The sequence below is a fragment of the Callithrix jacchus genome, chromosome 5, assembly GCF_049354715.1.
Source record: "Callithrix jacchus isolate 240 chromosome 5, calJac240_pri, whole genome shotgun sequence".
Lineage (NCBI taxonomy): Eukaryota > Metazoa > Chordata > Mammalia > Primates > Cebidae > Callithrix > Callithrix jacchus.
In genome coordinates, this window is record NC_133506.1 from 139549849 (window position 1) to 139575474 (window position 25626).

The 25626-nt window shown below is 41.6% G+C and overlaps 1 pseudogene; it reads right to left on the reverse strand.

Annotated features, from left to right (window-relative positions):
* Positions 1-7483: 7483 nt before the first annotated feature.
* On the reverse strand, positions 7484-16931 carry LOC100387836 (B-cell receptor-associated protein 29 pseudogene; annotated as a pseudogene).
* Positions 16932-25626: the final 8695 nt, after the last annotated feature.

Genomic DNA, 25626 nt, shown 5'->3' on the forward strand with positions numbered 1-25626 from the left:
ATTTAAGTAATCAGAAGCAAGTCACCAAGTGCTTCTTACAGGCAAACAGAGGGGAATTAGGCAGTACAAATTAAATGGAAAAGTACCAGAGAATATGTGGACATACGTTAAAACGGTCACAGGCAGGAAGGAGAAAAAGACATAAGCAAAACACAAACAAATAGAAAACACAAAATGCTAAAAATGGATATGAATAGACAATATGGTTGCCTATTGAAAGAGAAATCCTTGAAGATTAGATTTTTAAATGGTAGCAATGTAAAGTTTATCATATGCTACAAATTATACTACAGAAAGCAAAGAGATAAAAAATGTATACTAGCGAAATATTAAGCAAAAGAAAGTTAGTGAAGCAACAATAATATATAAAATAGACATTTTTGCAAAATGCATTACTAAGCAAAAGAGATTACTTATTGATAAAAAGAAAAATTAACCAGAAAATTCGAAGTGTTTTTATTTTATTTTAATTTGTATTGATAGAGCATGGGGTCGTGTTCTATTGCCCAGGCTGGAGTGCAGTGGCAAACTCCTGAGCTCAGGCAATCTTCCCACTTCAGCCTCCTGAGTAACTGGGACTACAAGCACATGCCAACATGCCCCGCTCAGTTTAGAAACTGTATGCTCCTTACATATGAAATCATTCATAAATATATGGTGAAATTGAAAATCCATAATTATGCCACACTTTCATAAAGTCAAGCAGAAAAAAGTCCGTTTAGCACATTTATGGCTTTAATTTATACTAAAGGTAAAAAATTGTTCTGTACCCAATAATGAGGAAATGACTAATTTTTAAATAATATGTGAAACATTTACACAAACTGAATACTAACTGAATTATAAGGGATTTCTCAACAAATATGAAAGAATGGATCACGTACACATGGCATTCCCTGACTACAATGCACAAAAGAATGTTAATAATAAAAAATCAGAGAGTAAGAGATTGAGATCATCTTGGCCAACAAGGTGAAACCTCATCTCTACTAAAAAATGCAAAAATTTAAAACTCTGCTCCCTAGGCCAGGCGCAGTGGCTCAGGCCTGTAATCCCAGCACTTTGGGAGGCTGAGGCAGGTAGATTACGAGATAAGGAGATGTAGACCATCCTGGCTAACACGGTAAAACCCCATCTCTACTAAAAATACAAAAAATTAGCCAGGCGTGGTGGTACACACCTGTAGTCCCAGCTAACTGGGAGGCTGAGGCAGGAGAATTGCTTGAACCGGGGAAGCAGAGGTTGCAGTGAGCCAAGATTTTGCCACTGTACTCCAGCCTGGGTGACAGAGCGACACTCCTTCTCAAAAAAAAAAAAAATTAGCTGGGCATTGTGGCGTATGCCTGTAGTCCCAGCTACTCTGAAGGCTGAGACAGGAGAAAATCTTCAACCCGGGAGGCGAAGATTGCAGTGAGCCGAGATTGTGCGGCTGCTCTCCAGCCTGGAGACAGAGGGAGACTCTGTCTCAAAAAAAAAAAAAAAAATCAGAGAGTAGTATTTGGAGAAATTTTAAAATGCGCATGTGTAGAAAATTTTAAGCAGACTCACATGTTTATTATTATTATTTATATTTTTTGAGATGGTCTCACTCTGTCACTCAGCTGGGGTGAGTGACACACAGCTCCTTACATTCTTGACCTCCTGGACTCAGGTGATCCTCCCACCTCAGTCTCTGGGGCAGCTGGCATTATAGGCGTGAGCCACCATGCTTGCCTAATTTTTTGTATTTTTTTTAATAACAATAATGTTTTGCCATGTTCCTCAGGCTGACTGAACTCTTGAACTCAAATGATCCACGGTGCCCATCCTCTGAAATATTTATTAATTTTAAAAGTGAACTCTAACTGGGCGCAGTGGCTGACACCTGTAATCCCAGCACTTTGGGAGGCCAAGGTGGGCAGACCACAAGGTCAAGAGATCGAGACCATCCTGGCCAATGTGGTGAAACCCCGTCTCTGATAGAATTACAAAAATTATCTGGTCATGGTGATGTGTGCCTGGAATCCCAGCTACTCGGGAGGCAGAGGCAAGAGAATGGCTTAAACCCAGGAGGTGGAGGTTGCAGTGAGCTAAGATCTCACCGCTGCACTTCAGCTTGGCAACAGAGTGAGACTCCATCTCAAAAAGAAAAAAAAAAAAAAAAGCAGATTACATGGCTGGGCACAGTGGCTGACACCTGTAATCCAAGCACTTTGGGAGGCTGAGGTGTGCAGATCACTTGAGGCCAGGAGTTTGAGACCAGCCTGAACAACATGGTGAAACTCCATCTCTACTGAATATACAAAAATTAGCCAGGCATAGTGACAGGCACTTGTAATGCTATATACTTGGCAGGCTGAGACAAGAGAATCACTTGAACCCAGTAGGTAGGGGTTGCAGTGAGCGGAGGTTGGGCCACTGCACTCCAGCCTGGGTGACAGAGGGAGACTCTGCCTCAAAGGAAAAAAAAATATTTTGTATAGGCACATACTTGATTTTGGAGATAGTTTCAGGCATAATGTCTCTTTACTTTTATTTATTTATTATTATTATTATTTTTGAGATGGAGTCTTGCTCTATCACCAGACTGGAGTGCAGTGGCACATCTCGGCTCATTGCAACCTCTACCTCCTGGGTTAAAGCGATTCTCTCACCTCAGCCTCCTAAGTAGCTGGGACTACAGGCGCGTACCACCACGCCCAGCAGATTTTTGTATTTATAGTAGAGATGGGGTTTCACCATTTTGGCCAGGATAGTCTCAATCTCTTGACCTCATGATCCACCCACCTCAGCCTCCCAAAGTGTTAGGATTACAGGCGTGAGCCATCTCGCCTGGCGGTCTCTTTACCTTTAAATTATTAGCATGTATTAAAGAACAAGAGCATTGCAGCCATAATGACAGAACAAGTATTACTCATACTGATAGGATAATATTATCTAGTATTCAGATTTTATCAATGGTCTGAATATTTTCCACTGTGGACAGTCCTCCTCCCCGATCAGGATCTGATGCAGGAATAGGTGTTGCATTTACTTGTCATGTCGCTCAGGTCTACTTGATCTGGAATGACCCCTTGGCCTTTCTGTCTTTCATGACGCTGACAGTTTTGAAGAGCTCAGGCTGGTGGTTTCTAGACAGAGTCGATTTTATTTATTTACTTATTTTATTTTATTTTTTGAGACAGAGTCTAGCTCTGTCACCCAGGCTGGAGTGCAGTGGCATAATCTTGGCTCACTGCAACCTCCACCTCCTGGGTTCAAGTGATTCTCTTGCCTCAGCCTCTCAGGTAGCTGGGATTACAGGCACCCGCCACAATGCCCAGCTAATTTTTGTATTTTTAGTAGATACGGGATTTCACCATGTTGATTAGGCTGGTCTCAAACTCCTGACCTCAGGTGATCACCTTGGCCTCTCAAAGTGTTGGGATTACAGGTGTGAGCCACCATGCTGGGCCCAGAGTCGATTTTAAGCATGTTCCTTTGGTGATGCTATTGCCCTCTCCGGTTAGAGAACCACCACATCAGAGGCATCTTCCTGTCTGAACCATTCTTTCTTGTTGCTCTCAGGGAGGCAGAAAGGTACAGCGGGGCTCACCTCACACTCATCTGGGTCTCCCACACTCAACCCCATGCCTGGCGCCCAGTAGACTTGGTTGTTATGCAGACCAGGGTTCCAGCCCATCTGTGCTACTGAGTGCATTGGGCAAGAACTTCACCTCTCTAGTATCAATTCTCCCATCTGTAAACCTTGGTGTGGGGGTGGAGGGTGGATGGGACTAGGTGGTCTTGAAAGGCACTTGAAACTTTGATTGTTGCCTCTCAAAAGGATCTCTTTCCTCTCACTCCAGGAGCTGGATTAAATGTCTTAGGCCTCCTAAGTCAGTGACTCATTCATCAAATACTTACGAATCGCCTGTGAGGCAGAACCTGGGACTTGATTTTCTTTATTTCTTTTTCTTTTTCTTTTTGAGACAGTCTTGCTCTGTCGCCCAGGCTGGAGTGCAGTGGCATGATCACAACTCACTGCAACCTCAAACTCTTGAGCTCAAGGGATTCTCCCACCTCAGCCTCCTAAGTGGCTGGGACTTCAGGTATGTACCACCACACCCAGCTAATATTTATTTATTTATTTATCTTTAGAGATGGAGGCTCTCACTGTGTTGCCCAGGCTGGTCTCTAACTCCTGGGCTCAAGAGATCCTCCCACTTCAGCTTTTCAAGTAGCTGGGATTAGAGATGTGGTCCACATTGCCCAGCTCATTCCAGTCTTCAATTTCATGGTCACATTGCTTTCTCCTCTTCTGAGTGTCAAATCTCCGTTGGTCTCCCTCTTGTGGGAATATATGTGATTGCTTTTAGAGCCCAGTCTGATTATTCCACACTTTCCTTAACTCATACACCTTAATTTAATCATATTTACAGCCGGGTGTGGTGGCTCATGCCTGTAATCCCAGCACTTCGGGAGGCCGAGGTGGGTGGATCACCTGAGGTTAGGAGTTTGAGACCACCCTGGCCAACATGGTGAAACCCTGTCTCAAAAAAAATTTTAAAAACTTATATTTGCAAATATTTGCCATGGAAGGAAACATGTATGGATTTTAGGGATTAGGACCTGATAGCTTTGGGGTCCATATTAAGCCTACTACAGCTAGTGAGAGCTATTAACGTTGGTTCCAAATAAACATATGAAAAAATACTCCTCATCACTAATCGTCAGAGAAATGCAAATTAACATCATAATGAGATACCATCTTGTGCCAGTCAGAATAGCTATTAGTAAAAAGTAAAAATATAACAGATGTGGGCGAGGCTGTGGAAAAAAGGGAACACTCACACATTGTTTGTGGGAATGTAAATTCGTTCAGTCCCTGTGATCAAACCTGCACATGTACCCACTGAATCTGAAATTTAAAATAAATAAATAAAGTTGACTCTAGTGTCTTTTTTCCTTAAGTTGGTTCCAGTGTCTTTTTGCCCTTTTTCTTTTTTATCTTTTTTTTTTTTGAGACGGAGTTTCGCTCTTGTTACCCAGGCTGGAGTGCAATGGTGCGATTTCGGCTCACCGCAACCTCCGCCTCCTGGGTTCAGGCAATTCTCCTGCTTCAGCATCTTGAGTAGCTGGGATTACAGGCACGTGCCACCATGCCCAGCTAATTTTTTGTATTTTTAGTAGAGACGCGGTTTCACCATGTTGACCAGGATGGTCTCGATCTCTTGACCTCGTGATCCACCCGCCTTGGCCTCCCAAAGTACTGGGATTACAGGTGTGAGCCACTGCACCCGGCCCTACCTTTTTTCTTAATTTTTTTTTTTTTTTTTTCTGAGACAGAGTCTAGCTCTGTCACCCACGCTGGAGTGTAGTGGCACGATTTCAGCTCACTGCAACCTCTGCCTCCCAGGTTCAAATGATTCTCCTGCCTCAACCTCCCACATAGCCGGGATTATAGGCATGTACCACCACACTGGCTAAGTTTTTATGTTTTTGGTAGAGACAAGTTTCACCACATTGGCCAGACTGGTCTCGAACTCCTGACCTTCAGTGATCCACTCACCTTGGCCTCCCAAAGTGCTGGGATTACAGGTGTGAGCCACCTTGCCTGGCCTAAAAATTTTTAAAAAGTGTGATAAAATACACATAACATAAAATTTACCCTATTAACTATTTTTAAGTTCAATGGCACTAAGTTTATTCACTTATGTATGAATAAACTTATGTAACCATCACCATCACCCATTTTATTTATTATTTTTAATTTTCTTAAGCCCATGACCTGCTGAAGCCATCACCCATTTTCATAACTCTTATCTTGCAAAAGTGAAGCTCTATACCTATTAGACAGTAGCTCCCCATTTCTTCTGACAACCAGCATTCTACTTTCTGTCTGTATGAATTTGACTGCTCAAGGTACCTTATATGTCTTAGTGTATTTGGTGTTGCTAAACAGAATACCTGAGACCAGATAATTTATTTTTAAAAGAAGTTTATTTAGCTTACAGTTCTGCAAGCTGGGAAGTTGAAGGGGCATAGTGCTGCATCTGCTTCACTTCTAGTGAGAACCTCATGCTGCACTCATGGCAGAAAGTGGAAGGGGAGTAGGCATGTGTAAAAAGATCACAAAGAAAAAGAGGAAGCAAGAGAGAGAAAAAACAAAAACCAATAAAGCCACACTCTTTTTTTGAGATGGAGTCTCGCTCTGTCGCCAGACTGGAGTGCAGTGGCATGATCTTGGCTCACTGTAACCTCTGCCTCCTGGGTTCAAGCGATTCTCCTGCATCAGCCTCCCAAGAAGCTGGTACTACAGGCGCCTACCACAACACCCAGCTAATTTTTGTATTTTTAGTAGAGACGGGTTTCACCATGTTGGCCAAGATAGTCTCTCTATCTCTTGACCTCATGATCCACCTGCCTCAGCCTCCCAAAGTGCTGGGATTATAGGTGTGTGTCACCTTGACCAGCAGAAGCTAGACTCCTTTTTTTTTTTTTTTTTTTTTAATATTTAGGTTTTTATGGGACAAGGAAGATGATTTCATGTCTAAACACGGGAACAACTTAAATCATATTAATATTACAATCACTGCCTCTTCTAACGGAAATTCTAAATGAATGTTTGAATGGAAAAATAGTCCGTAATATTAGCTTTCAGAACATAGAAACATCTTAGAAAAACTGTGTGATACCAGTGGATGTATTTTTGAGGTAATATTTATATAATTAGGTACTCTCACAACCAATGGAAAGAAATACTGCTTTTTGGATATGTTCTACGTTAACTTTTAAAGAATTCTACATTGTTGTAAAATAAATTCAGTGCAGTGGAATGGCAGTTATGTAAATATATGTAAACTTTATGACTAGATTAACTTGAAAGCGTAGAGTGGTTACTAATTACGTGTTATTAATACAAATGTCAACAAAAAACGGTCCAACATGTGCAGGGGCACAGTAACAAAAATATAATTAACAATATCTTATTAGAGTAAACCATAGCATCATCAGGCTTAAAAAAAACGAAGTCATTGTTTTTTCGAACTCTTCTTTATAAATACAGTGGATAGCTCTGATAGTTACCCTTATTTACATTCCCTGTATACAAATTTGCTGATACTGAAAACTATTTTCAAACACATCATCATCAGATTACATGGATTATTATTACTGAAAACTCATCAAAGCTTTCAAGGCTATTAATGGTTTCATGCAAGTTAAAACTTCTAATTTTGAAAGTAACCAGCTAATGAATTTTTTCCTTTTATACAGCCACCATATACCAGTGTCATTATCAATATGTAAATATGGTATTTAACATGCTTATATATTTCTTAAGAGGTGGAATACAGACTTTACAATATATCTGAAACCTCATCAAATATTTTGATAATGCCTTTACAATACAACCTATGCGTGGCATTAAAAAAATGACAGGTCATAGTACATTTTTCTGAACTTCATTTTAAATTTTCTAGAGGCTAACATAAGAAATTTATTATTTTGACATGGTATATCGCAAGCATCTTTCATAAAGGTCTGAGTCTTTTCTTGTTGCGTCTTCCTAAACAATCCTGAAGTTCAGAGTGTTCTTTCAGGAGTTGATCATATTCTTTTGAAAGTCTCTCCGATTGCATCTTCATTGCCATCACATCATTTTGTGCCTTAGAAAGGGCATCTGAAGTCTTCCTTAATTCAGTTTTCAGTTTCTCCTGGTCTTCTACTAGTTTTTTATTTTCTGCTTCCCAAACACATTCTTCATTATTACCATGGCTTTTCAAAATCTGTTTTAGTTTTTCATTTTCTTCCAAAAATTTTTTGTCAGCCTTGTTAGTATTTTCTGCTTGAGTTTTAAGTACACCTTTGTTTAACAGTTCTTTTGCCAGTTGAGTAATAAGCGTAACCAGACATCTCAACACTAGCCAAAAAAAATAGAGAAAATCCAGAAATGTAAAGATTTCTTTGAGACCTAAAAAGTTTCATCTGTGTGTGTTCATATGCATCAGGTCTGCTGGTGGAACTCTTCCAAATGGTATGAACTGAGGAATATTTCCCTACTTCTCACACAGCATCTAGAAATAGAACAATCAATAGGACGATAATAGTAAGGAAAGGCTTTTTCCAAAAAGTTGCAATTTTACCCCAGACATTAAGTGAAAAAATCTTCTGCCATCTCTGAGGAGGAATAAAAGGTAAGCAGAAGATTAAAATGAGTCCTATTTCGGCATAAAGAAAGTTTGCCACTGCCGCCCATTGGAGTAAATCAATCCATTCCTGTAAGAGGAAGAACCCTTGGAAAGGGAGTCAGCTATTCATGAGGTATCTAACCCCATGACCCAGACACTTCCCACTAGGGTCTACCTTTCATCACCACTACATTGGGGAACAGATTTCAACATGAGTTTTGGTGGAGACAAACAATATACAAACCACAGCACTATGTTAGTGAAATATTATGTATCTTTCATTGCGTATTTTCTTTTACTTTTTCTTTTGAGACAAAGTTTAGCTCTTGTTGCCCACGCTGGAATGCAATGGCATGATGTCAGCACACCACAATCTCTGCCTCCCGGGTTCAAGTGATTCTCCTGTCTCAGTCTCCTGAATAACTGGGATCACAGGCATGTGCCACCATGTCCAGCTAATTTTGTATTTTTTGTAGAGACAGGGTTTCTCCATGTTGGTCAGGATGGCCTTGAACCCCTGACCTCAAGTGATCTGCCCACCTCGGCCTCCCAACCCAGCCTCATTTCATATTTTCAAGTGCATTTTTTTTTAACGTATTTTCAAGTGCTGGGATTATAGGTTTGAGCCACCACACCCAGGCAATAGCAGTTTTTTTGATAGTAGTTATTCTTTTTATTTTTTTGAGATGGAGTTTTGCTCTTGTTGCCCAGGCCGGAGTGCAATGGCCGATCTCCACTCACCACAACCTCTGCCTACTGGGTTCAAGTGGTTCTCCTGCCTCAGCCTCCCGAGTGGCTGGAATTGATCACAGGCATGCACCACCACATCTGGCTAAGTTTTTGTATTTTTAGTAGAGATGGAGTTTCTCCATGTTGGTCCAGCTGGTCTCGAACTCCCAATCTCAGGTGATCTGCCTGCCTGGGACTCCCAAGTGCTGGGATTACAGGCGTGAGCCACCATCCCCAGTGCTGATAGTAGTTACTCTAACTGATGTAAGGTGGTATCCAATTATGGTTTTGATTTGCATTTCTCTGATTATTAGAGATGTCGAGCATCTTTTCATGTGTTAATTGGCATTTGTATGTCTTGTCTGGAGAAGTGTACATTCAACTCCTTTGCCCATTTTTGTTTTTTTGTTTGTCTTTTTTTTTTGAGATGGAATTTCACTCTTGTCACTCATGCTGGAGTACAGTGGCACCAATTTGGCTTACTATAACCTCCACCTCCCAGGTTCAAGTGATTCTCCTCCCTCAGCCTCCTGAGTAGTTGGGATTGCAGGCACCTGGCACCACACCTGGCTAATTTTTTATATTTTTAGTAGAGATGGGTTTTCACCATGTTGGCCAGGCTGGTCCTGAACTCCCGATCTCAGGTGATCCACCCACCTCAGCCTCCCAAAGTGCTAGAATTACAGGCATAGGCCACTGTGCCCGGCCTTTGCCCATTTTTGAATTGGATTATTTTTTCTTTGTTGTTGAGTTTGGGGAGTTACATATATAGTCTGGAAATCAATCTCCTATCAGGTATGTGTGTAAAATATTTTCTCATTCTGTGGTTTGCCTTTTTACTCTGTTGATAGCATCTTTTCATGCAATTTTTAAAAATTTTTGCAAAGTCCAATTTGTCAATTTTTTCTCCTATTGACTGTACCTTTACTGTCAGATCTAATAAGTCATTGCTAAATCCGATGTCATGAAGATTTTCTTTTGTTTTCTTATAAGAGTTTTATAGCTTAGCACTTATATTTAGGTCCTTGATTCATTTTGAGTTAATTTTTGTATATGTTTTAAGGTAAGGTTCCCAACTTCATTCTTCTGCATGTGAATATCCAGTTTTCCCAGCATCATTTGTTGAAAAGATTGTCCTTTCCCCTTTGAATCATATTATACCCTTATTGAAAATCATTTGAAGGTGGGCATGGTGGCGTATGCCTGTGATCCCAACACTTTTGGAGGCTGAGGTGGGCAGATTGCTTGAACTCAGGAATTTGAGACCAGCGTGGGCAACATGGCAAAGCTATTTTTGTATTTTTCTATAAAAAACACCAAATTTAAGAAAAACAAAATCATTGACCACAGGCACAAAGGTTTACTTGTGGGTTATCTATTCTGTTCCATTGATCTGTGTGTTTGTTATGCCAGTACCATACTTTTTTGATTATTGTAGCTCTGTAGTAAGTTTGAAAGCAGGAAGCAAGTCTTTCAATTTTGTTCCTTTTAAAGATTGTTTTGCCTATTCAGGATCCCTTGAAATTTCATATAAATTTTAGGGTGGGGCTTTTCTATTTTTACAAAAGACATAATTGGGATTTTGATAGATATTGCATAAAATTTGCAGATTGCTTTGAGTAGTATTGATATCGTGATGGCCACTTTTTTGTGATGGCCAGATAGCTGGTAAAACATTATTTCTGGATGGGTCTGTGAGGGTGTTTCCAGAAGAGATTAGCATTTGAGTCAGCAGATTTTTTTTTTTTGAGTCGGAGTTTCGCTGTTGTTACCCAGACTGGAGTGCAATGGCACGATCCCGGCTCACCGCAGTTTCCGCCTTCCAGGTTCAAGCAATTCTCCTGCCTTAGCCTCCCGAGTAGCTGGGACTACAGGCACACACCACCATGCCCAGCTAATTTTTGTATTAGTAGAGACGGTGTTTCACTTTGTTGACCAGGATGGTCTCGATCTCTTGACCTTGTGATCCAACCGCCTCAGCCTCCCAAAGTGCTGGGATTACAGGCTTCAGCCACCACGCCTGGCCTGAGTCAGCAGATTGAATAAAGATTATCGGCCCTCACTAATCTGTGTAAGCATCCTGCAATCTGTTGAAGGCCTGAATAGAACAAAAAGATGAAGGAAAAGTATATTTCCTCTCTTTCTTTTCCCTCCTGGGTCTGGGACAACCATTATCTCCCTCTCTTAGACATTGGAGCTCTTGTTTCCTGGGCCATTAGATTGTAGGACCAGCAGGCTACCCCCTCTACCACCTCGAGTTCACAGGACTTCCTACCATGACTGAATTACACCATCAGCTTTTCTAGTTCCCCAGTTTGCAGACAGCATATTGTGGGACTTCTTGGCCCCCATAAGCAGGTAAGCTAATTCCTATGATAAAGATACTCAGATATCTATGCGTAGCCTATTGGTTCTATTTCTCTGGCTAATACAGACATCTTGCAATATTAAGTCTTGCAGTTCATGAACGCAGAAAGTCTTTCCATTCATTTGTGTTTTCTTTCATTTCTTTCAGCAAGGTGTTTGTAGTTTTGATTGTACAAATCTTCCACCTTCTTGGTTAATTTAATTCCTATATATTTATTCTTTTTGATGCTCTTGTAACTGGAATTGTTTTCTTAATTTTCTTTTCAGACTGTTCATTGTTAGTGTATAGAAATGCAACTGACTTTTGCATGTTGATTTTTTGTCCTATTTCTTTTCTGAATTTTTTATTAGTTCTAACATTTTTTCAAGGACTCAAAGTTTTATATGTATGTATTGTCATCTATGGAAAAGGGTAATTTACTTATACCTTTACAACTTGAATGCCCTTTATTACTTTTTCTCGCTTAATTGCTCTGGCAAATTGGGGAAAGAAAAGTATCTTCAACAAATGGGGGTAGGGGCTAGGCTGGATGGCTCACACCTGTAATCCCAGCACTCTGGAAGGCCCAGGCGGATGGATCACTTGAGGTCAGGAGTTTGAGACCAGCTTGGTCAACATGGCGAAACCCCATGTAAATAAAAAAATTAGCCGGTGTGGTAGCACGTGCCTGTAATCACAGCTACTCGGGAGACTGAGGTGGCAGAATTGCTTGAACTCAGGAGACCAAGGTTGCAGTGAGCTGAGATGGTGCCACTACACTCCAGCCTGGGCGACAGAGTGAGACTCTGTCTCAATTAAAAAAAAAAAAAAATATATATATATATATATAAAATAGGCCAGACACATTGGCTCATGCCTGTAATCGTAGCACTTTGGGAGCTGAGGTGAGTGGATCACGAGGTCAGGAGATTGAGACCATCTGGGCTAGCATGATAAGACTCTGTGTCTACTAAATATACAAAAAGTTAGCCAGCTGTAGTAGCATGTGTCTATAGTCACAGTTACTTGGGAAGCTGAGGCAGGAGAATTGCTTGAACCTAGGAAGTGGAGGTTGCAGTAAGAGTGAGTGCAGTGCAGTGAGATTGCGCCACTGCACTGCAGCCTGGGTGACAGAGTGAGACTCTGTCTCTAAATAAATACATAGAAATAAAAAAAAAAATAAAACAAATGGAAGTAGGACAATGACTTTCCACATTAAAAAAATGAAATTTGTATATTTTTATAAAAATTATATATAAAAAAATGAATTCAAAGTCGATTAAGGACTTAGATATAAGAGCTAAAATCAAAATTCTTAGATGAAAACATAGAAATAAGTCTTCATGACCTTGGATATGCCTATTTTTTTAACTATAACACAAAAGCCAAGCAGTGAAATATTAATAAATCAGACTTCATCAATATTAAAAACTTTTGAGCATCCCAGGGAATTATTTTTATCTATCTACCTAACTATCTATCTATCTGTCTATCTTTTTTTTAGACAGAGTCTCACTATGTTGCCCAGGCTGGAGTGCAGTAGCCCGATCTCAGCTCACTGCAACCTCCACCTCCCAGGTTCAAGTCAGTCTCCTGCCTCAGCCTCCCAAGTACCTGGGACTACAGGCGGCAATTATTTTTTATTTGTTATCAGATTTTTGAGACAGAGTTTCGTTTTTGTTGTCCAGGCTGGAGTGCAATGGCTCAATCTAGGATCACCTACACCTCTGCCTCTGGGATTCAAATGATTCTCCTGCCTCAGCCTCCTGAATAGCTGGGGCTACAGGCATGCACCATCTGCCTGGCTATTTTTTTTTTTTTTTTTGTATTTTTAGTAGAGATGGGTTTCTCCATGTTAGTCAGGCTGGTCTTGAACTCCCGACCTCAGGTAATTCACCCACCTCGGCCTCCCAAAGTGCCGAGGTGTGAGCCATCAGGCCCGGCCTCATCCCAGGGAATTATTAAGAAAGTGAAACTACAACCTTCATAATGAAAGAATATATTTGCAAATAATGTATCTGATAAGGTTTAGTATCCAGAATGTATAAAGAACTCTTACAACTCAATGGCAAGAAGGCAAACAACTGGTTGGGAGTGGTGGCTCACACCTGTAATCTCAGCACTTTGGGAAGCCGAGGCCGGTGGATCACCTGAGGTTAGGAGTTCAAGACTAGCCTGGCCAACATGGTGAAACCCTGTCTTAAAAAAAAAAAAAAAGGCAAACAACTCAATTAAAAATGGACATTGAATAGACATGTCTCCAACACATGGCCAACTAGCACATGAAAAGATGTTCAATGTTGTTATCATTAGGAAAACGTGTGTTAAAACCACAATTGTCTGGGCATAGTAGCTTACACCTGTAATCCTAGCACTTTGGGAGGCTGAGGTGGGAGGATCACTTGAGCCCAGGAGTTTGAGATCAGCCTGGGCAACATGATGAGACCCAGTCTCTACCAAAAATACAAAAATTAGCAGGGTATGGTGGCATGCACCTGTCATCCCAACTACTCAGGAGGCTGAGGTGGGAGAATCACCTGAGTCCAGTAGGTCAAAACTGTAGTGGGCTGTGATGGCAATACTGCACTCCAGCCTAAGCTACAGGGTGAGACCCTGTCTCATAAACAAAAACAAAAACAAAAAAACAGAAGAATACAAAAACCATAATGAGGTGCCACTTCACGTCCAAATTGACGGTAGGAATATAAAACGGACCAGCTACTATGGTAAACCAGTGGTTCTTCAAAAAGATAAATGTCAATTATCATTAGATCCAGCAATTCATTCCTGGGTTTATGCTCAAAATAATTGAAAACAGATGTTCAAATAAATGCTTATACATGAATTTTCTTTTCTTTTTTTTTGAGACAGAGTTTTGCTCTTGTTGCCCAGGCTGGAGTGCAATGGTGTAATCTTGGCTCACTGCAACCTCCTCCTCCCGGGTTCAAGTGATTCTCCTGCCTCAGCCTCCCAAATAGCTGGGACTACAGGTATGCACCACCACACCTGGCTAATTTTTTGTATTTAGTAGAGACGGGGTTTCATCACGTTGGTCAGGCTGCTCTCGAACCCCTGACCTCAGGTGATCCACCCACCTCAGCCTCCCAAAGTGCTGGGATTACAGGCGTGAGCCACCACACTCAGGCATGAATTTTCATACAGTACTATTCACAGTAGACAAAAGATGGAAACAACCTGAATATCCATTCATGGAGGGAAGGATAAACAAAACGTGGTCTATACATACAATGGAATAGTATTGTTAAAAAAGAATGAAGTATTTATGTATGCTAGAACTTGACTGGACCTCAAAAATATGGTGCATGAAAGAAGCCAGACACAATAGATCATATACTGTATGGCCTCATTTATATGAAATATCTAGAATAGGTAAATCTATAGAGACAGGAAATGGATAGGTCGTTTCCTGGGGCTGTGAAAGTGAAGAATAGGTATTGACTATTTAATGGGTACTGGATTTTCTTTTGGGATGATGAAAATGTTTTAGAACTTGATAAAGGTGGTGATTGCACAAAATTGTGAATATACTAAATGTGACTGAATTGTACACTTTAAACCGTCTAATTTTATGTTAAGTGAATTTCACCTTAATTTTTAAAAGCAGTATAAAGCACATCTCTGACACAAAAACTTTGGGATATGTGACAAGTAGAGAACTAGACAACATGTATAAAATAAAAGGCTGAGCTTAGTAGTGTCAGAGTTGTAAGAATATTATTTAATTGCCCTGATAGTAAATTTTGGGCATTCCTAACAATTTCTAAACCAATGCTCTGTTTATTTAGGTCATTTGGGTTAATGACAGCTTAAAAAAATCTGTCTTTCCTTTTTGTCCTTTCTGTTTCTGAGTGCTTTACTATGTGCTGACGCAGTATATTAGGCCCTATGAATTAAACATGTATAAGACAGACGTACTTCAAGAAGCTTGTAATATTCTCATGGTATATAAGGTTTTTTTTTGTTTTTGTTTTTGAGATGGAGTCTCGCTCTGTTGCCCATGCTGGAGCGTAGGGACACAATCTCAGCTCACTGCAACCTCCATCTCCCCAGTTTCAAGTGATTCTCCTGCCTCAGCCTCCTGAATAGCTGGGATTACAGGCACCCACTTCCAAACCTGGCTAATTTTTGTATTTTTAGTAGAGACAGGCTTTCACCATGTTGGCCAGGCTGGTCTCAAACTCCTGACCTCAAATGAGCCTCCTGCCTCAGCCTCTGAAAGTGCTGGGATTATAGGCATGAGCTACCACACCTGACCAGTATATAAGGTTTTTTTTTTAAGTTAGTTTAGGCAGGGCAAGGTGGCTCAAGCCTGTAATCCTAGCACTTTGGGAGGCCAAGGCAGGAGGATTGCTTGAGTTTAGGAGTTTGAGACTGGCCTGGACAATATATCGAGATCCTCATCTCTACAAAAAATTTAAAAATTAGCTAAGCACTGTGGTGTGTGCCTGTAGACCCAGAAACTCAGGTGGCTGACATAGGAGAATCACTGGAGCCTAGGAGGTTGAAGTTGCAGTGAGCCGTGATTGCACCACTGCATTCTAGCCTGGGCCACAGAGTGAGACCCTGTCTTAAAAAAAAAAGTGAGTTTAAGGAAACAAGTCTTTATCTGATGCCTGAAAGGACTTAAGCAGTGTTTCTTGTTTGGGTTTCTTAAGCTAGGATAAAAGGATTGATGCCAGAGGATTGTTCTCTGTCCCGTCTTTCGTTACTGCAGATTGGTTCTAGTTTTCATTGTTTTTCTCTTCATTACTGGGATCACGAACTTAGCTGCCTAATTACCATTCAGGATTACAACAATGTCTACAGAAAGTGGGCTGTGAGTACTGTTTTCTTTATTTATCTTAAAAATAAGTGTTTTAGGCCAGGCGCACTGGCTCATACCTGTAGTCCCAGAACTTTGGGAGGCTGAGGCAGGTGGATCACTTGAGGTCAGGAGTTCAAAACAAGCCTGATCAACATGGTCAAACCCTGTCTCCACTAAAAATACAAAAATTAGCTGGGCATGGTGGTGCTTGCCTGTAATCCCAGCTACTCAGGATGCTGAGGCGGGAGAATTGCTTGAACCAGGGAGCTGGAGGTTGCAGTGAGTTGAGATTGCGTTACTGCACTCTGGCCTGGGAAAGAAGAGTGAAACTCTGTTTAAAAAAAAAAAAGCCTTTCCATGCTACCCACAGAGGTGTCTATATGGTGTTGTTCTGGATTCTTGTCATAACGTGAAGGGAAATTTTCACAATGTCTGGAGCCCTTGATGTCCTGCAAATGAAAAAGGACGTCTTCTTTTTTTTTTTTCTTCTTTTTTAATCAGAACTCTTCAGTCAAAGAAGGATGTCCTTAAGTTCCTTGCAGCAGAAACCCACTTAGGTGGCAGCAATCTTTCCAGACGGAACAGTACATCAATAAAAGGAAAAGTGATGGCATTTACATCATAAATCTGAAGAGGACCTGGGAGAAGCTTCTGCTGGCAGCTCGTGCCATTGTTGCCATTGAAAACTCTGCTGATGTCAGTGTCATATCCTCCAGGAATACTGGCCAGAGGTCCATGCTGAAGTTTGCTGCTGCTACTGGAGCCACTCCAATTGCTGCCGCTTCACTCCTGGAACCTTCACCAACCAGATCCAGGCAGCCCTCTGGGAGCCACGGCTTCTTGTGGTTGCTGACACCAGGGCTGACCACCAGCCTCTCATGGAGGCATCTTATGTTAACCTATCTACCATTGCTCTGTGTAACACAGATTCTCCTCTGCGCTATGTGGACATTGCTGTCCCATGCAGCAACAAGGAGCTCACTCAGTGGGTTCGATGTGGTGGATGCTGGCTCAGGAAGTTCTGAGCATGCGTGGCACCATCTCCCGTTAACACCCTTGGAACGTCATTCCTGATCTCTGCTTCTACAGAGATCCTGAAGAGATTGAGAAAAAAGAGCAGGCTGCTGCTGACAAGGCTGTGACCAAGGAGGAATTTCAGGGGGAATGAACTGCTCCAGCTCCTGAGTTCACTGCTACTCAGCTTGAGGTTGCAGACTGGTCTGAAGGCATGCGGGTGCCCTCTGTGTCTATCCAGCAGTTCCCTACTGAAGACTGGAGCGTCAGCCTGCTGCGGAAGACCGGTCTGCCCCTCCCACTGCTCAGGCCACTGAATGGGTAGGAGCAACCACTGAATGGTCTTAAGCTGTTCTTGCATGGGCTCTTAAACAACATGGAAATAAGGTTGATGGAAAATAAACATCTTGAGGCCGGGCGCGGTGGCTCAAGCCTGTAATCCCAGCACTTTTGGAGGCCGAGGTGCGTGGATCACGAGGTCAAGAGATCGAGACCATCCTGGTCAACATGGTGAAACCCCATCTCTACTAAAAATACAAAAAATTAGCTGGGCATAGTGGCGCGTGCCTGTAATCCCAGCTACTTGGGAGGCTGAGGCAGGAGAATTGCTTGAACCCAGGAGGCGGAGGTTGCTGTGAGCCGAGATCATGCCATTGCACTCCAGCCTGGGTAACAAGAGCAAAAGTCTGTCTCAAAAAAAGAAAAAGAAAAAGAAACATCTGTTTCTAAAAAAAAAAAAAAAAAAAAATGTGTTTTAGATTTAAAAAGGACCAACCTGTTATTTTTTTAATTTATGAGAATCTCTAGTTTCTGTATCCATCTTTTATCCACCTTTGCCAAAAGGAGCTACATAATTTATGACCCTGTTCAAAAACTGTTAATATTTTCAAGACAGTGGCAGCAGAGTACAGCCCTTCTAAGCATGGAGCCCTGTACCACTTCTCTGTCATATGCTCATGAAGCCAGCCTTGCTTTTCACAATTTATTAAAGAAGCTGGACAATTTGTCTACAGTATTTCACTCAGTTTTTTATTTGTTTGTTTGTTTGAGACAGGGTTCACTTTGTTGCCCAAGCTGGAGCCACCCAGGTGAGATCTCGGCTCACTGCAACCTCCGCCTCCTAGGTTCCAGTGAGTCTCCTGCCTCTGCCTCCTGAGAAGCTGGGATTACAGACATTCACCACCACGTCTGGCTAATTTTTTTTTGTTGTTGTATTTTCAGTAGAGACAGGGTTTCATTATGTTGACAATGGCTGGTCTCCAACTCCTGGCCTCATGTGATCTGCTGGCCTTGGCCTCAGCCTCCCAAAGTGATGGGATTATAGACATGAGCCACCTTGCCTGGCCAATATTTCACTGTTTTAATTTTGCTGACTGCATTCCCCTGGTGTTGGTTGAAATTTTCCTCTGTCCTCTGAATTTTCTGCAAATTGGTAATTGCATCTAAAGGTTTAATCATATTAAGATGTAATTTGAGGGGAAGACTACTTAAGGAATGGTGGCCTGTTTTTAATTAGGTGGCATATAACATTAAATTGTCTTTTGTTGTTTTTCCATTATCATCAGTAATTGATATGCAATGCTTGGATTCTTTTTCATTAGAAGTTCCAAAATGGTAATATTCAAATTATATCATTGCCAGGCATGGTGGCTCAGGTATGTAATCCCAGTACTTTGGGAGGCTGAGGTGGGTGGATCACCTAAGGTCAGGATCATCTAGCCTGGACAACATGGTGAAATCCCATCTCTACTAAAAATACAAAAATTAGCTGGGTGTGGTGGCAGGCACTTGTAATCCCAGCTACTTGGGGGGCTGAGGCACGAGAATCGCTCGAACCCAGAAGGTGGAGGTTGCAGTGAGCCGAGATTGCACCACTGCACTCCAGCCTGGGTGACAGAGCAAGACTCCGTCTCGTGGGGGAAAAAAATCATATCATTGTTTTCTTCATATATTTGTTGGAATACTTATTTAATAAGAAACTTCTTAATTTTCAATCTGGGTACTCAGTGGTAGAGTTATTAGGAAAGGCAAGATAAATCCACAAGTTTTTCCCTTTATTTAAGTTATTGAAATGAAGAGATTATTTTCTTGTTTTCACCAAGGGTGAACAATTCTTTTTGCAAGAAACATTATTTATGAGCTTATGGTTTTAAACATGTCTGATGTGTTTTAGTCTAATGCAATTATTTTCTTTATTTCTTGCTCAAACTGCCTCATCTTTATTGAGTGGGAGCCTCTTCAATGGCCTTCAAGTAATTTTTTTTTGTATAGAGTCTCACTCTGTCACCCTGGCTGGAGTGCAGTGGTGCGCTCTCAGCTCACTGCAACCTCCGCCTCCCAGGTTCAAGCGAATCTACTGCCTCAGCCTCCTGAGAGGCTATGGTGTGCCACCATACTCGGCTAATTTTTGTTATTTATGTGGAGACAGAATTTTGACATGTTTCCCAGCTTGGTCCTGAACACCTGGGCTCTACTGAACCTCCTGTCTTGACATCCAAAAGTGCTGGGATTACAGGCATGCACCATTGTGCCTGGCTACAGTTTTTTTGTTTTGTTTTGTTTTGTTTTGTTTGTTTTAGATGGTGTCTTGCTCTGTTGCCCAGGCTGGAGTGAAGTGGTGTGATCACTACTCACTGCAGTCTCGACCTCCTGGGCTCACGCAATCTTCCCACATCAGCCTCTCAAGAAGCTAGGACAACAGGTATGCACCACCATATCGAGCTAACTTTTAAAATTTTCGATACAGATGGTGTCGCCATATTGCCCAGACTGTTCTCAAACTCCTTGGCTCAAGTGATCCTCCCGCCTTGGCATTTCAAAGTGCTGGGATTACAGATATGAGCCACCTTGCTCAGCTGCTCATTTATTTTCTATAGGTAACTTATCTGGTTTTTAAATTTTCTTCTTCCTTTTAAAAAATATTAACTTCATATGAGATTTAATGTGTATCCTCTTTGTTTGTTTGTTTGTTTATTTATTTTGGGGATGAAGTTTGCCTCTTGTTGCCCAGGCTGGAGTGCAATGATGCGATTTTTGGCTCACTGCAACGTCTGCCTCCTGATTTCAAGAGATTCTCCTGCCTATTCTTTCGCTTCCTGAGTTGCTGGGGTTACAGGCGCATGCCACCACATCTGGCTAATTTTGTATTTTTAGTAAAGATGGGGTTTCACCATGTTGATCAGGCTGGTCTTGAACTCCTGACCTCGAGATCCGCCTGTCACGGCCCCCCAAAGTGCTGGGATTACAGGCATGAGCCACTGAGCCCAGCCTGTTATTTATTTTGACTTTAAATTAGCTTCCCAAACTTTAAGAAGGAAGGTGTAATTTAACATTACCTTTCTAATTTTGCAGCTCTACAGTGCCACCTTCTGTTGTTTTTATGAGAAGTTTAATTGTAGGGCATCCTACTTTTTGAGATGTGACCGCATCTTGTTGGCCCCTCTGTTTTACTGGAGCCCTCATCTTTCCTTTGTGCACTTTGTTCACGAACTGCTTAAATCCTCAACACTCCTGGGAAGAGATCTAGCTGGTTAGTTTTGAGAGCTTATGGGGAGATCTCTCCCAGCCTATTCATATCTCACTGAGGCTGCCTTGTGCCAAAACCCTTGGGGTTTCTGATATTATTTTCTTTCTCTCTTTTTTTAAGATAAGTTTCACCCTTGTCACCCAGGCTGGAGTGCAATGGCAAGATCTCGGCTCACTGCAACCTCCGCCTCCCAAGTTCAAGTGATTCTCCTGCCTCAGCGGCCCTGGTAGCTGGAATTACAGGCACCTGCCACCAGGCCTGGCTAATATTTGTATTTTTCATAGAGATGGGGTTTCACCCTGTTGGCCAGGCTGGTCTCGAACTCCTGACCTCAGGCAATCTGCCCGCCTCTGCCTCCCAAAGTGCTAGGATTACAGGCGTGAGCCACTATGCCCAGCAATATTATTTTCAAATTGGCCATCTGACTGTCCCAATGAGTGCCTATTGGTTGTTTTGGAAGGTTTTGTTTTTGTTTTTGTTTTTTTGAGAAAGTTTTGTTCCTGTCACCCAGGCTGGAGTGCAATGGTGCAATCTTGGCTCACTGCAACCTTTGCTTCCTGGGTTCAAGCAATTCTCCTGCCTCAGCCTCCCAAGTAGCTGGGGTTACAGGTGCCTGCCACTACACCTGGCTAATTTTTGTGTTTTTAGTAGAGATGGAGTTTTACCATGTTGGCCAGGATTGTCTCAAACTCCTGACTTCAGGTGATCCACCTGCCTCGGCCTCCCAAAGTGTTGGGCTTACAGGCGTGAGAAACTGTGCCCAGCCTGTTTTGGACTTTTTACATGTCTGGTGCCCCGTTTCTTCCCTCTGCTTCCTCCCACACAGATGCTGATATCATTTGTCTCTTGTGCCTTTTGGTGCTTTGGTGCTATGGTGCTACCTGCTGGTGTTTTGGGGTTCCATGGGATTGCTGTACCATCTAGTTTGGTTGTAGATATCATTCAAGGATTTTTGATTTTTTCCATCCTAACTGTTCTGTGTCAGTGTTGTTTTTTAACTGAAAAATAACATTTTTGAACTAATAAAGACTTTTTTTTGTAGTTAGCTCTTGAGCAGTCATTGTCATTAAGTTTCTGGCATAAAATACACTTATCATCTTCTTTTGGGATGCTGCATCTTTTGGGATGCAGGGTATTAGTATTTTCAATCTTGGTAAGATTGCTTTGACCTAATTAGATTAGAAATATACACAGGACGACACCTCAGACTGTCAAAACTGATAAGAGGGCATGCTAGATTTGAATATTTCTTTCCTTTGATGTAGATATCCCCATTTTTGAGACTCCATCTTATAGGAATAGAAACATTTGTATCAAGAAACATGTATCCAAAGAGTGTTTTTGTTTTGTTTGTTTGTTTTTGAGACAGGGTCTTGCTCTGTCACCCAGGCTGGAGTGCAGTGCTATGATCTAAACTCACTGCAGTCTCCACCTCCCAGGCTCAAGTGGTCTTCACACCTCAACTTCTTGAGTAGCTGGGACTACTTGAGAACAAATTAGCCTGACTATTTTGTTTGTTTGTTTTTTGTAGAGACAAGGTCTCACTATGTTGCCCAGGCTGGTCTTGAACTCCTGGGCTCAAGCAATCCTCCTGCCTCGGCCTCCTAAAGCGTGAGGATTACAGGCATAAGCCACAGTGCTCAGCCTAAAATATTAAAGCAACATTATTTGTAGTGCTTTTGTAAAAGAAAAAAGTTGGGAAAAAACCCCTGTATTTTCATAATTGAGGAATGATTAGATTATCTGTAGAATGTGTATCTCTAGGTAGATGATGTAGTTATTAAAATGAATTAGAGGCCAGGTGCAGCGGCTCAGACCTATAATCCTAGCACTTTGGGAGGCCAAGGTGGGTGGGTCACTTGAGGTCAGGAGTATGAGACCAGCCTGGCCAACATGGAGAAACCCCATCTCTACTAAAAATACAAAAAAACTATCTGGGCATGGTGTGGTGTGTGCCTATAATCCCAGCTACTCATGAGGCTGAGGCAAGAAATTCACTTCAACCCAGGAGGCAGAGGTTGCAGTGAGCCAAGATTGCACCACTGCACTCCAGCCTGGGTGACAGAGCAGGAGTCTGTTTCAAAAATAAAAATAAAATGAATTAGAGCTATATTAATTATCCTAGAGGAATATTCATAATCCTTTTTGTTTAGGAAATTAAAAAAAAACTTAGAAGTAAGGCAACAAGGATTATTATAAGATCTTAATATTCTGCTACAGCATTTTCTAACAAATTAGGCTAAAGGTCTTCTGGTTTTCTTGGGACTATAACTTGATTTACTGTTTATAAGGAGTTAGAGCCTAGGCATTTTACAGCTTTGTAAAGTTGGAGATTGGATTGTAGAAAACATGTAAGATGTACATTTATGGATTGTATCTCCCCCATTATACTTACGTTGAAGCTCTAACACCCAGTCTGACTGTATATGTGGATAGGTCTTACATAAGGAGGTAATCAAGGTTAAATGAAGTCATAAGGTTGGGGCTTCACTCTTATAGGACTAGACTATGACTGCTGTCCTAAGAATAGGAAGAGATATGAGAGAACTTTCCCTTTCTTTGCATGCACGTGGAGAAGAGGCCATGTGAAGACATAGTGACAGTGTGACCATCTGTAAGCCACCAAGAGTGGCCTCACCTTGATCTTAAACTTTCCAGCTTCCAGAGCTATGAGAAAACAAATTTCTGTTGTTAAAGCTACCTAGCCTGTGGTATTAGCCAGAGCTGACTAATATACAGTGTGGTAGTTTATTTTTTTCTGTTTAGGAAAGGACATAACCCCAGCCAGATGTAGTGGCGCATGCCTGTAATCCCAGCAGTTTGGGAGACCAAGGGAGGAGGATCCCAGGAGTTTGAGATTAGCCTGGGCAACAAAACAAGATCATCTTTACAAAAAAAAAAAAAAAAATTTAGCTAGGCCTGGTGGCATGTGCCTGTACTCCTCACTACTGGAGAGGCTGAAGTGGAGGATCACTTGAGCTCAGGAGTTTGAGGCTGCAGTGAGCTGTGATTGCACCAGTGTACTCCAGTCTGGGCAACAGTGCAAGATTTTCTCTCTAAAAATAAATAAATAAATAAAATAACATAACCCTTAAGGTTATGATTTTTGCTTTTTTTGAGATGGAGTCTCACTCTGTCACCCAGGCTGGAGTACAGTGGTGCTATCTCGGCTTGCTGCAACCTCTGCCTCCCAGATTCAAGCAATTCTCCTGCCTCAGCCTCTTGAGTAGCTGGGATTACAGCTGAACGCCACCACGCCCGGCTAATGTTTTTGTATTTTTAGTAGAGACGTGATTTTACCATGTTGGTCAGGCTATTTCAAATTCCTGACCCCACGATTCGCCTGCCTCAGCCTCCCAAAGTGCTGGGATTACAGGTGTGAGCCACCGCTCCCGGCCAACGTTATGATTTTATTTCCCTGTAGGACAGTGATTGATTTTATATTTAAAATAGAAGGCTTATTACTGAGTTTCTTTTATCACTTTATATAAATCCAGGTTTCTCATATCTTACTGAATCACTGTTGTCATTCTGCTGGTTTCCTCATTAAGGCAGGGTCTCACTCTATCACTCAGGCTGGAGTGCAGTGGCATGATCATGGTTCACTGCAGTCTTGACCTCCCAGGCTCAAGCAACACTCCCACCTTAGCCTCCTGAGTAGCTGAGACCACAGGTGTGCGCCACCACACACAGCTAATTTTTGAATTTTTTGTAGAAATGGAGTCTCCCTATGTTTCCCAGGATAGTCTCAAACTCCTGGGCTCAAGTGATCCTCCCACCTTGGGTCTCCCAAAGTGCTGGGATTACAGGTGTTAGCCACTACTCTCAGCCTTCGTTAAATATTTAAATAAAATTTTGACATGTGTTCTGGACTATTTGTGTGGGAATTACATTTTTGCCAATTTAAGAAATAGAGGGACTTTTGCCCTTGAAGGAATCAGAGTAAAATATATTTAACATAAAAAAATTTATTTTAACAATTTTTAAGTATACAGTTCAGTGGCATTAATTACATCTGCATCATTACATAGAAACAACCACTATACAACTATAAATATTTCTATTATCCCAAACAAAAACTTAATTCTCATTTAAAAATAACTCCCAGCTGAGGCATGAGAATCGTTTGAACCTGGGGGGCAGAGATTGCAGTAAGCCGAGATCGCGCCATTGCACTCCAAGCAGGAGGATAAAGCCAGACTCAGTCTCAAAAACAAAAACAAACAAAAAACTCCGTTTTCTTCTTCCCCTAGCTCTAATTTCTGCCTCTGAATTTGTCTGTTCTTGATAGTTCCTATCAGTAGACTAATAAGAAACATAAACTAAAAAAAAAAGTGTAATTTGAAGACGTATGAAAATATAAAGTTATCTGGTAGAGTTAAATATATGGACAAACATAAAAACATGTATTACTGTAATTTGGGTTCATAACTTTAAATTCTTTTATAGCATTTAAAAGACAAAAGAAGTAGGCTGGGCATGATGGCTCATGCCTGTAATCCTAGCACTTTGGGAGGCCAAGGCAGGTGGATCACTTGAGGTCAGGAGTTCATAAACAGCTTGGCCAACACGGTGAAACCCCATCTATACTAAATCTACAAAAACATAAGCTGGGCATGATGGCGGGTGCCTGTAATCCCAGCTGCTTGGGAGGCTGAGGAAGGAGAATTGCTTTGACCCGGGTGTTGGAGGTTGCAGTGAGTCAAGATTGTACCACTGCAGTCCAGCCAGGGTGACAGTGAGACTCCATCTCAAAATAAATAAATAAATAAATAAATAAACACAAAAGTATAAACATACTTATAAATCTATGCAAATAGATACATGATAAAAATATATCTTTTTAAAAGAGATGAGGTCTTACTATGCTGCCCACACTGGACTCAAATTTCTGGACTCAAGTTCTCCTCCTTCCTCAGCCTCCCAAGCAGCTGGGCCTACAGGCATACACCACCACATTTGGCTCTAAGATGTAATTTTTGAATTCAATAATATAATGTAGGGAGTGGTGGTGCTATAGTGGAGTAGAGTTTCT